Genomic DNA, 12,640 nt, shown 5'->3' with positions numbered 1-12,640 from the left:
CTCGCGTCTCATCCCTAGTTATAACTAGTCGAATGATATGTTGTTTTGTTGAACCCACGAAACAAGCCTCTAGGCCAAACGGGTTATTAAGAGTTTATGTTATAGGTTTGTATTTTCCCTTTTGCATGTAAACTGTTTGTCAAAATGCATAACTAACTGATGGGATTGTGTTTGAGGTTTTTTTTTTTTTTTTTTTTTTCTTTTCTTGGTAGTGATTTTTCTGTGGTACCACTTGTCATAAGATGTCCAGTTTGCTGTAAATGTTGAACCATAAGTGGAAACTCTTGAAGATTGTTGATTCTTTTTTACATAATGTAGTGCTTGAATAATTTGTGAATGGTTGTGGTGTTATTGATCAGACCTTGTAACAAAATGATTTCTTAAGCATATCAGATTAGTTTAATGTTTTTCAAAAGTTATTTGCCTGGTAATTGTATGTATAATATGGATATGGCACACTTGTCTTGGGTTTACATTTTTTTCCCCTGTAAATTAGCACTGTTACTTCTTTAATTCCTGGTTGCTTTCTTGTTCTGACATTAGAATGTCTGATCTTGAATACCAGAACAATGCTGCCTAGAGGAATTCGAAGCCTTGTGAATTTGCATGATTTGATTATGCAAAATTCTAATGCAAACATTATTGTTATAAATAAGTTAAAGCATCCTTGTGGTATGTACTCTACTGGGTCGATCCACCCAGAGTTCCCAAGGAAGCTTAAGAAAAATGAGCGGAAACCGTTGGTCACAAGTATTAATGAACTTAAGCGTTTAGCTAGATGGGAAAAGAAACAGCGGCAGATGGTGAAAGAGAAGATACTACGGCCTCCAGAAAATGGATTATTGATCAAGGAATTGATACCAATTGCTCATGAAGTTTATGCAGCCAGAACTGAATTATTTGCTTGTGTTTCAATAGTTGTTGAGAGTATCTCCATATATACATGCAGGTGAGCACTCAGCTTTCTTAATCACTGTTTAAGAGACTAGACTATTGAGTTGAGTATAGGAAATTGCGGATAGGCATAATCTTTTAATAATTATGCTGTCTCTACATTGGTTTGTGGAGTTTGTTTGTTTTTTTCAAATGAGTGCGGAAAGTAACAGAAAAGGTAGAGTATTGTAGATTTTGATCATCTTTTTGTGGTTTTGTCTGGTGGTCCTTTAAAGGACGAGTAATGATGTTACTATTTTGTTGGTAGAAATAAGTATGAATTTGTATAATCAGAATTTATAATTGACCTCTAATTATAATTTTGTATAACATGTTCTAGCTTGTTCTAGAAACAGATGCCCAAAGTTTAGAAGACTAACCATGTTACATATATATTTATGAGCCATATAAGAAAAGGAATGCATACGATCTGGAAGAATACTACTTCTCTTGTGAGCCCAATCTATTGAAGTCCAAACCTAGGAGCTCGGATAGGAAACAAAATTATATACAGTGGTAAACTTGAAAGTGGAAAGGATAAAGAAGTGTAAATGGAAATTCTGGTTTTTTTTTATTATTGATCTGATTGATAGTTTGACATAAACCTTTTTTATGATTGCTAACTTGTCTTTTACAGGTTATGTGGAGAAGTTCATGTTGGTCATTGATAAACCTACGGTGCATAAGGTGTACACCCTTAAGGGGTGTAATAGACAATAAGGAGGTTGTTACGGTGTAGGGTCCATAAATCACAGGTGTAATGTGGGTATGAGTCTATTAGGAGAATAAGAATTGTGTGAGTAAGGGCAATTATGGAAAGGGTTTAGTATATAAATAGAATGAGTCTTAGTAGCGGGATATATAGAATTTTGAGTGGTAAAACAGTGGAGGTTCCTGGCTCCTCGAAATGCTAGGATTTATGGCTACAGATACTCTTCATTCCATTATCATCTGATTCCATTTGTTTCCTATTATCTGATTAATATAAATATATTAGAGGTTATACAGATGTCTGTTTCTTGCATTACTGTTGTTGTGGTTTGGTTGTGTGTTGGGTTTGATTGCAGGTGAACCTATCAATTGGTATCAGAGCCAAAGTGGGGAATGGTAAAATCCAAAATGGAGAATAGAATGGATAATGTAGAGAAGGAGATGAAGACAGTAAAGGAAGACATAAGTACGTTAAAGATTGACATGGGTAGTGTTAAGGAATATCTGACAGAAATGCGTGAATTAATGCGCATGAGAGAAGAAAAAGATGGAAGAAGAGATCGAGAGAAATCTTCTTCATCAGCGGAGAACCAGAACTCAGGTGAAGATAAGGATCAAGGTCGAGAGAACAGTGGGGAAGTTGGGAAAGAGGAGAAAAAGAACATACGCAAACTGGAGTTGCCAATCTTTAATGGAGAAGATCCGTTTGGGTGGTCCTTCAAAGCAGATCGTTACTTCACCATCAACCGTTATTAGGAGACAGAGATGGTAAAAGCAGCAGCAGTTTGCATAGAGGGGAGAGCTCTGAACTGGTATCAATGGGTTGAATCCAGAGCACCATTTCAGTCGTGGGAAGCATTCAAAACAGCACTGATTGATCGATTTCGCCCATCATTTAAAGGATCTGCTTATGAGGCCTTAGTAGCCTTGAAACAAGAAGGGACAGTCACAGAGTACAGAGAACAGTTCAAAGCTAACGCTGCACCATTGAAGGAGCTGGGAGAAGATCTGTTAAAAAAGAGTTTTGTGAATGGGTTGAAGGAGGAAATTAAAGCAGAAATAAGATTAAGTCAACCAAATTCATTGTTTGGGCTGATGGACTAGGCCCACAGGGTTGAAGAAAGGAATAGGCCCAAAACAATTAAAACTCAAATGGGTAGAGGGGAGTCTTATTCATGGGTCAACCCAAACCTAGAGGCTTCACGTTTAAACTGGTGGAACTCCAGCGCAAAACCACCAGATCCCATTCAGTTTTCGTCAAACTCCAGCAAGGGTCCTAAGCGAAAGGAGAAATCGATTGAGTCTGTGGGGTCTAGCAACAGGAGCAACAACTTTCGACAACTCTCCGAGGCCGAAATACAGTATAAAAGAGAGCGTGGGCTGTGCTATCGCTACGATGAAAAATTTGGCCCTAACCACAAGTGTAAGAACAGATCTCTGCAAGTGTTGCTACTCCTGGATGACGAAGATACAACCCCACCGGAAATCGAGACAGAAACTGACGATGAGCCCAACAGTGAAGGTAAATCTTTAGCACTTTCGATGAACTCCATTGTGGGTATCTCTTCGGGAAAAACTCTGAAGTTAAAAGGGCAGATTGGGGATAAGAGTGTGGTGGTATTGGTTGATAGTGGGGCTTCCCACAATTTCGTTTCCCATGAGATTGTACAGAAGCTAGGGTTGAAGGTGGATAAGGGAAAACCCTTTGGAGCAATGGTTGAGAATGGATGTACCATTCGGGGAGAGGGAATTTGTAATGCAGTTAGGCTGAAACTCCAGGGGCTTGAGATCCAACAAGAATTTTTTCCGTTTGAATTAAAAGGTGCAGGCGTTGTGTTGGGAATTACATGGTTGAGTAGTTTGGGAGACGTGAGTGCTAATTGGAAAAGGCTAACTATGGAATTTGACTGGGAAGGAGAAAGGGTAAAGTTGCGAGGGGATCCTTTACTGGTGAAGGCTGAAGTTTCACTGAAAACTATGGTCAGATCCTTACAATCTGCAGGAACTGGATACGTAGTGGAGTTTGGAGCCATAGGTTTGAAAGAGGATTCAGTACAGGAGGAAACTGATCCCAAAATATTAGAGGTGATAGAAAATTACCACCAATTGTTTGACCAAAATCCTAAACTACCTCCCCATAGGGTCCACGACCACGCCATAGAACTCCAACCAGGTTCCAAACCCCAAATATCAGGCTATACAAATAACCGTACTTTCAGAAGAACGAAATCGAAAAGCTAGTTGGGGAAATGTTGACTGTCGGAATTATTCAACCTAGCATTAGCCCGTATGCCAGCCCTGTCTTATTAGTCAAAAAGAAAGATGGAAGTTAGCGATTTTGTGTAGATTACAGGGCATTAAACGACATTACGATACCCGAAAAATTCCCAATTCCGACCATTGAGGAGTTACTGGATGAGTTGACCGGTGCGACAATTTTCACAAAACTGGATTTAAAATCAGGGTACCACCAAATCAGGGTGCGAGAGGTTGATGTACCAAAGACAACCTTCCGAACTCATGAGGGGCATTACGAGTTCCTTTCTATGCCTTTCGGTCTCACTAATGCCCCCTCAACCTTCCAGGCCTTAATGAACTCAGTATTTAGAACCGTCCTATGCAAATTCATCCTGGTTTTCTTTGATGATATGCTTATCTATAGCCCTAGCATCTCCACCCACATCCAGCATTTACAACTAACATTTCAGATCTTGCAAGAACATGAGTTGGTTGTTAACAAGAAAAAGTGTTCGTTTGGCCAATCTAAGCTGGAGTATTTAGGCCACCTGGTATCGGAAAAGGAAGTGGAGGCAGATCTGAAGAAGATTGAGGCCATGGTCTCTTGGCCACGACCACTGAATGTTAAGGGCTTGAGAGGTTTTCTGGGGCTGACTGGTTATTATAGGAGATTTGTACAGGGGTATGGTTCCATCGCACAGCCCCTCACTCAACTGCTAAAAAATGACTCTTTCACTTGGAATGAATTGGCCCAATTGGCTTTTGATAGGCTCAAAGAAGCAATGACTACTGTTCCGGTGTTGGTAGTTCCAGATTTCACACTTCCGTTTAAGATTCAGACAGACGCATCAAGTAAAGGACTTAGGGCTGTTTTGGTGCAACAGTCTCGCCCCATAGCTTTCCTCAGCAAGGCCTTATCGCCTACAGCCAAGCTCAAATCAGTTTATGAGTGAGAATTAATGGCCATTGTCTTTGCGGTCAAGAAGTGGAGTCACTATTTGCTCGGCGGGAAGTTCATAATAAAGACTAATCAACGCAACCTCCAATTTTTAATGGACCAGAGAGCCAAAACCTCTGAACAACACAAGTGGATTTCCAAACTCATGGGTTTTATCTTTGAAATTCAGTATTATCTGGGGTCTTCGAACAGAGTGGCAGACGCTCTTTCAAGAAAAGAAAACGGGACTGAGTTGGCAGACCTTACGGCCTTATCTGCGGTACAATTTTTTGAGTATGAGAACATGGTGTCAGAGGCACAAACAGATCCGAAACTACGGGTAATCATACAAGACCTTCTCCTTAATTTTTCTAGTCGACCCACCTATCAACTCCGCAGGGGCTGCCTATTGTAAAGAACAGGCTGGTAATTCCAAAAGGGTCCAGGTTTGTTTCAACATTACTAGCTGAGTTCTATCAGAGTCCTAGTGGAGGCCACTCGGGTTTCTTTAGAACATATAAGAGAGTCTCTTCGGTGGTATATTGGGAGGGTAGATATTCAACGCTTTATCAAGGCCTGCACCACCTGTCAACTAAACAAGCAGTCATCATTAAAGCCAACTGGACTCCTACAGCCCTTACCCATCCCAAATCAGGTTTTTGAGGATATCTCTATGGATTTTATCGGGGGACTACCACGTTCGAAGGGAGTGGATACCATTTTTGTGGTGGTTGACCGACTTACTAAATACAGTCATTTTTTTAGTCTTGGTCACCCCTAAAATGCAAAGGACGCGGCTGCCATATTTGTTAAAGAGGTGGTCAAGCTCCATGGCTTTCCAAATTCCATTGTTTCTGACAGAGACAAACTTTTTATGAGTCAATTTTGGCAGGAATTGTTCAAAGCTGCTGGTATCGTCCTGAAGTTTAGTTCGGCTTACCATCCACAAACTGATAGACAAACGGAGGTGGTCAATAGGTGCCTCGAGGCTTATCTCTGCTATTTCTGCAGTTCTCGGCCACGAGAGTGGCCTATATGGCTTACATGGGCCGAATTCTGGTACAACACCACTTATCACGGCTCTATCCGGATGACCCCCTTTAAGGCCCTCTATGGAAGAGATCCCCCCACACTTTTAAAATTTACAGATTGCCCATCAGCCGTGGAAGATGTAAATGTACAAATGCATGAGAGGAATTCCATGTTAAAGGAGCTTAAGGATAATTTAGCTTTGGCTCAAGCTCACATGAAGAAAAATGCAGACCTTCATAGGCGAGACAATTGTTTCCAGCCTGGTGACTCAGTTTTTCTGAAGCTACAGCCCTACAGGTTTAAATGTCTGGCTCGGAAAATGAATGAAAAACTCAGCCCCCGTTTCTATGGTCCTTACACTGTTTTGGAACGAATTGGACCAGTGGCTTACAAATTGGATCTGCCTCCCACAGCTCGAATTCATCCTGTCTTCCATATTTCTCAGCTCAAGAGGAGTTTACATCAATCGGTGCCCATCCAACCCCTACCGGAATCCCTCTCTGAAGACCTGGAATTGATGGTCCAGCCTGCCGCTGTCCTATCTGTGCGCACTCTTCTGAATGGCTCTAAGGAGGTCCTCATCAAATGGCAGGATTTACCTGAGTTTGAAGCCACCTGGGAACCGTATGAAGTGATTAAAATGCAGTTTCCTCAGTTTCACCTTTAGGACAAGGTGACTTTTCGAGGGGGGGGAACCTACAGTGCATAAGGTGTACACCCTTAAGGGGCATAATAGGCAGTAAAGAGGTTGTTACAGTGTAGGGTTCATAAATCACAGGTGTAATGTGGGTATGAGTCTGTTAGGAGAAAAAGAATTGTGTGAGTAAGGGCAATTATGGAAAGGGTTTAGTATATAAATAGAATGAGTCTTAGTAGCAGGATATATAGAATTTTGAGTGGTAAAACAGTGGAGGTTCCTGGCTCCTCGAAATGCTAGGATTTATGGCTACAGATACTCTTCATTCCATTATCATCTGATTCCATTTGTTTCTCTTATCGTTTAATATAAATATATTGGGTTATACAGATTGTCTGTTCTTGCATTATTGTTGCTGTGGTTTGGTTGTGTGTTGGGTTTTGATTGCAGGTGAACCTATCAGTCATCCACCGCCTAAGATCAGAACATGCAACGTTGCAGGTAGCCCCAAACAAAGAACACACTTGGAGTATCGGGGATATGAAGCATGTTTTGCCTCTTGTGGAATCTTTCTATATGACAGGGTAGGGAGAGCTGTTTCTCATAATGAGAGGCTTGAGTGGATCGGATTCCAGCAGTTGTTGAATGTGCATCCAAGCAGGCATTGACATCCCTGAGTACCCTACTAGGAGAAGGGTTTTTCCTGCTTACAATATTGCTGGTAAAATTATAGATTTTGAGGAAAGTTCCCAAAGAAGTTGCACCTGGCAAAGGCATGGACACATGTGCATTTTGGGGAAAGAGAAAGTAGGCATGGCAATGTTCCTCGAGATTTCGGGGACCCGTCCCGCCCGCCCATATGGGATGGGGAAGCCCCAGGTTTTTTGGGAGAGGGCGGGGTGGGGGGTGTTTTAATCCCTGTCCCGGGGATGGGGCGGGGGTGGGTGATACCTTTCCCCCGGCCCGCCCCGTATATAATATAAAATTAAAAAAATGTATATAATATTTACTTTTCACTATATCTCTATATTTCATCTAATTACACAATTATCCTTCCTATATAAACCCATATTTTTCTAATTCCCTCACCCTAAACAATTAACAAGAACAAACCCTGACCCATATTTATGTAAATTAATTATGTTTAAACGATTAATTTAAGTGTTTGTCATGTGGACGAAAATTAACTATTGTGTTTGGTAATGCTCAAATTAATTTATGTTTATATAAAATTAACGGGGGACGGGCTCTAACATTCCCCTTTGGGGCGGGGAAGGGGAATTCTTGTCATCCCCGTAAGGGGATGGGGCGGGGGTGGGGAATGATTTTGAGGGTGGGGATGGGTACGGTGAATGAGATCCCCGCCCTGCCCCGCCCCATTGCCATGCCTAAGAGAAAGAAGTCAAGTGAAGAAACAAGCTTATGGACATGCTGTCTGATGATACACAAGGTTCTATTTATTATTGATTTCCTTTTTTTCTCCTCGGTATAAGTGATACTTACTAGATTTTCGCTTTTCATCCGAAATTAATTTGTCAAAATTTGGGCCAGAATTTGACTTTTGACTCTTCCCTGCAGTGCCAAAACGTATTCAGCGTCTTAGATTCCTCTAGTCCCCCTTCTTGTTGCTATTATCTTTTATTAATGACTTTGATAAAATCTTCTTCTTTTTCTTTATTTTTTTCCCAATCTGATTCTCTAGCCGAGTGAAACTGCATAGAATTATGTCCTCATTGTTTCAATGTTTTGTCATCTGGCTTAACGAATGTCGTTCAATGGAGGCATCCTGTTTTTTCTGACATCCATACAGATGTTGCTGTTAGAGGTATGGAGGTGTGGGAGAGAGTGCGGTCAGGAGCATCCAAACTCATGCAGAATTATGCCGTCCAAACCTGTGGATACTGTTCAGAGGTCCAAGTGGGGCCTAAGGTCACAGAGTGAGGAATTGCCAAGCTTATAAGCACCAGATGAGGGATGGGCAACATGCATGGCAGGAGGCAACAGTTGATGACTTGGTTCCTCCAGTGTATGTATGGCATGTTCAAGATCTAAAAAGCGGCAAAAAATTGGTTAATGATTTGAAGAGATACTATGGTATGTTGCCTGCTGTAGTGGAACTGTTTGTTCAGGCTGGTGCAAATGTAACTGATGATTACGCTGGCATAATGAGGGAAGATGTTGCAGTGCCTGAGTTGGATGAAGAAAAGTGGGTTGTCTAAAGTTGATTGGATCAGATTGGGATGTATGAAGCACGCTGGTGAATGGAATGTGAATTTAATTATTGGAATCATATGCTTTGCTCTGGCAATATTTGCATTTGACATTTGGATGAAAAATAGGTAACATATGTAATGATTATAGTTGGAGATATAGTCTTCGCAGCTGCATCGTGCAACAAGAGATGGGTAGTCAGTGATTTCTATGAACCGTGCTAGTGTTATGGTCATCCTTTGAGTTCAAAACTGGGAAAAGAAATTCGGGTATGATATACTTGATAATATCTTTTTGTAGGGTATAAGATGTGATTATATATGTTTGTTTTCTAGGTAAAGATGTCCAACACATTCCCACATTGGCTTATTTACCTGTTTATTTTTTATATCATAGGTAAGACTTGTCCTATTATGCTGTAAACATGAGACACATGCACAAGGAAAGAAGCAATCTCTGAGTCTAGCTTTTCCTAGCACTGCTGTTCATGTTCTGTCTTCCAGATGGAGGAAAACCTGTCAAATTGAAGATTTTGACAAACTCACAATCTCATCAATTTGAACTTTTTAACTGAAATTGTCATTGATATCTTTGTGGCTTGGTAAGTTCATCTTCTCAATTGTGGAGTGATATTTGATGTCTGTTTCTTTAATCTCGTTTCATTTTCTATTCGACGTTGAAGGATGGGTGTTACTATAAGCTAGGCCCTAGAATCACTTAGTTGCTCTAGTTTTGATTTTTTACCAATGGTCAGCTTGCAGCTTGCTTTAAAATTTATGTGCTATTTTTGTCCTTTGATAGTATGAGCTTGGAATACCATTTATTTGTTACAACATTGATTCAATTTTTGCTCAGTGCCTAGGTGGACAGAAACCTTTTGCAATCAGATTAAATTCTCAGTTCCGTAACTCAATATGAATTTAATTTGGGTGAAAATTTTTGGTTAACTAAGGCTTAGTTTGGGATTGTTGTAGCTTCTCCCATAATCACTTAGTTCATAATCTATGTCCTATAAAGTGTTTGGTAAACTAATTTGAAAAGTGATTATACAACAGGCTGATTATGAAATAATCTGTTTTATGAAAGAATTCCAAAAGCCGGTATTTATAGCTTTTAGAATTCAAAAGTTGTCTTCGAAAGGGTTAATCACCAAAAACACCTTAAGATGAACTTAAATTTAAATTTTTTATTATAAATTATTTATTAATTAAATAAATGATATAATAAATTTTTTTTTTTTTGAAAATTTAGGGCTCCATTTTTAATTGTTCACCAGCACTTTCTCTTCAAAAGCCTCAACATCCCAATCTTTAATTGTTCATCGATCATCATCTCAAATTTTAAGGTTTTGGGTGAATAGAGAAATTGTTAACCTGGCCTAGTGAAGCTCCCGGGTCTTGATTAAACTGGTCGGGCCAGGCCGAGTCGGGTTTTAAAACAATGGGCCAATCTACCCAATGGACCAATCAAAATAGCCAGATTCCACGGCGTTTCTCTACAACTAGCTAGAAATGTTTGGTCGAACCTTTTCCGGTTTGTTGCAGCGAAACACAATAGCATCTGGCCATTTTAACTGCTCTATTGGGTAGGTCGATTGACAAGGCAGTGTCGTCGAACGCACCACCGTGTCGATGTCTGACCACCACCAGCGGTTAACGTCCAGTGAATTTGCTGGCCATTTTTTAATTTTTAAGAGTTGTATTTAAACAATTATTTTTAATAGTAAAAAGCATATTTAAAAGGAAGAAACCTATTTTTGTCATTTTAAGTTTATCATATATCATTTTCTAAAAGTAAAAGTAAAAGTAATTTAAAAATTAAACAAAACAAACACCTATAAACTTATAACAAAAATTGATTATTTATAAAGTTTGAACAAAGGTGATTAAGAGAGAAGTTATTGCAATCTCAAACTAAACCTTAAACCTTAACTTGCTTTTTTTTTAACTTATTGCAAAAACTTAAAAATTTAGTTTGAGAAGTCCGTCTTATTTGATGTGTAGGTGTATCGCTTATGTTTGGGGTGAAGGTAGAGATATCTTTTTTAAATCAGGGTTGAGCACTTTTCCCCTTTATTTCTTCTACTTCTCCTAACAGCCATGAATGTTGTGCCTTCTTAATCCTAAACTTTGAGGAACAATCCACTGCTTTTATTAAATTTAAGTTGTGTGACCAGCCATGCTTTCTTACGGGTAGCTTAAAAATAACAAGAAAATATGTTATGCCTGAAAAAGTAGGGCTGATGCAGAGCCCTGTCAGCGTAAGTGGTCAGAGCTTAGGTAAATCCAGCAGCCATCCAGGCGCAGCCACGTCGCATGCTGACATAAGTGGCATGCTCTTGCCAGTGTAGTGGGTGCGCGCCAGGCTGATAAAAGGTTGGAGGCATTCCACATGTCCAATCTCTGCATAAGTCGCGTAAATCACTCGAGCAGGTGAATAACGGGACGGAAGGAAGAATTTGCACGGCAATCTGACCCACTCACAGATTCAGTAATCATTACCCCAACTCATCCCACTATAAATAGGTTGCTCCTCTCCCATTTGTGGGATTAGCTAATTTCTCTCTAAAATAGCATACATATTTTCTCTCTTTGTAATCACTTGTAAATCAGCTCGCTGAACGCGACCTGACCTCAGTATATTAATACAATATCAGTGGACGTAGGAGTCACTTGTTTAAGCATCCGAACCACTTTAAACACTATTCTCCATCTCTTAGCCATTCTCATCCCCCCATTCGCGTGTCTTCTGGGTCAACTCAGCATTTCACACGTGCATTTAGTTGGTGTCAAAATCAAACATCAACAGTTTGGCGCTAGAAGGAGGGTCTGATTTAGTATTCGTCATTCATCAGAAGAATCTCTGACTAATCAGTCCCACAATAGCAAATAGCTCGCCGATTCGAATCTGAGCGAACCAATCATGGTGATGGGGAGATCCCCCAGGTATAAGAGGACACTTCTCCCAAGGTGCCCTCAGTCCCGCAAAATACCTTGGAGGATATCCCTTCAAGCTCAGGCTTGACCCAGCCGTCATGAGCTACCTGGAGAGGTTCAACAATACTCTCCAAACGGTCAGCCAAAGGCTGGACCAGTTGGGTCGGGGCATGCCACCCGAATCAAAAGGGGCGGTGCAACTGCCAAAAACGCCTGCAGGTCGCGTGAAAGCGCGAAAAAATGTGAAAGCCCATGTCGCACGCACTACAACGCGTGAAAAAAAGGGTAAGCAAGTGGCAAACAGTCGGCCTAGAGGCTCCGAGGGGTCTGCAAACACCGACCGCGTCCCGGGTAGAATACCCGTGGCGTTAAGGCTCAGTGACATGTCGCGACCTGAGCCATCCCGTGCCACATCACGTGAGCACTCCCACAAAAGTGCAAGGCGGGGTGATTCCCATCACCGCCAAAATGACGATTCCAATCATTGTCGCGCTAGAAGTTCCCACACTCCGCGGGGCAGTTCGTACCACCACGGAGGTCGTGAAGATTCCCCATATCATTCATTGTCATCACATGACTCTAGCCAATGTGTGTCAAGACTAGTCGGAACTGCTGGCAGAGGCGAGGAGGAATCTGACCTACGGTCATTCCTCAACCGTAACTGCGAAGGTCAAACCCGCGTTGGGAAAGCGATCCACAAGTAGCTCTGCTACCTCAAATTAAGGAGCTACAACGAGCTCTGAATCAGTTAAAGGCTCAGCAAAATGAGCGAGGGCAGGTCGCAGAGGCGTCTCCCTTTTCTCCGACGGTACTAGCTGCCCCTCTCCCATCCAGATTCAGAATGCCCGATATGCAGGCATTCGATGGGAATTCTGATCCGCATGATCATTTGTACGAATTCAACGACCTGATGGAACTTCACCAAGTTTCTGACATGGCAAAATGTCGTTGCTTGGCAGTAACTCTAACTTCATATGCCAAGCGATGGTTCAGGTCGCTCCCTGT

At 41.2% G+C, this 12,640-nt stretch overlaps 1 pseudogene; it reads left to right on the top strand.

Moving 5' to 3' along the window:
• The first annotated feature begins 569 nt into the window (after nucleotides 1–569).
• LOC116137362 lies at nucleotides 570–8,707 on the top strand (annotated as a pseudogene).
• The last annotated feature ends 3,933 nt before the right edge of the window (nucleotides 8,708–12,640 follow it).

This window comes from Pistacia vera, unplaced genomic scaffold (assembly GCF_008641045.1).
Source record: "Pistacia vera cultivar Batoury unplaced genomic scaffold, PisVer_v2 Contig323, whole genome shotgun sequence".
In the NCBI taxonomy this organism is placed as follows: Eukaryota; Viridiplantae; Streptophyta; class Magnoliopsida; order Sapindales; family Anacardiaceae; genus Pistacia; species Pistacia vera.
The sequence above is the reverse complement of the archived record's forward strand: the minus strand, read 5'-3'. Positions and strand labels throughout refer to the sequence as shown.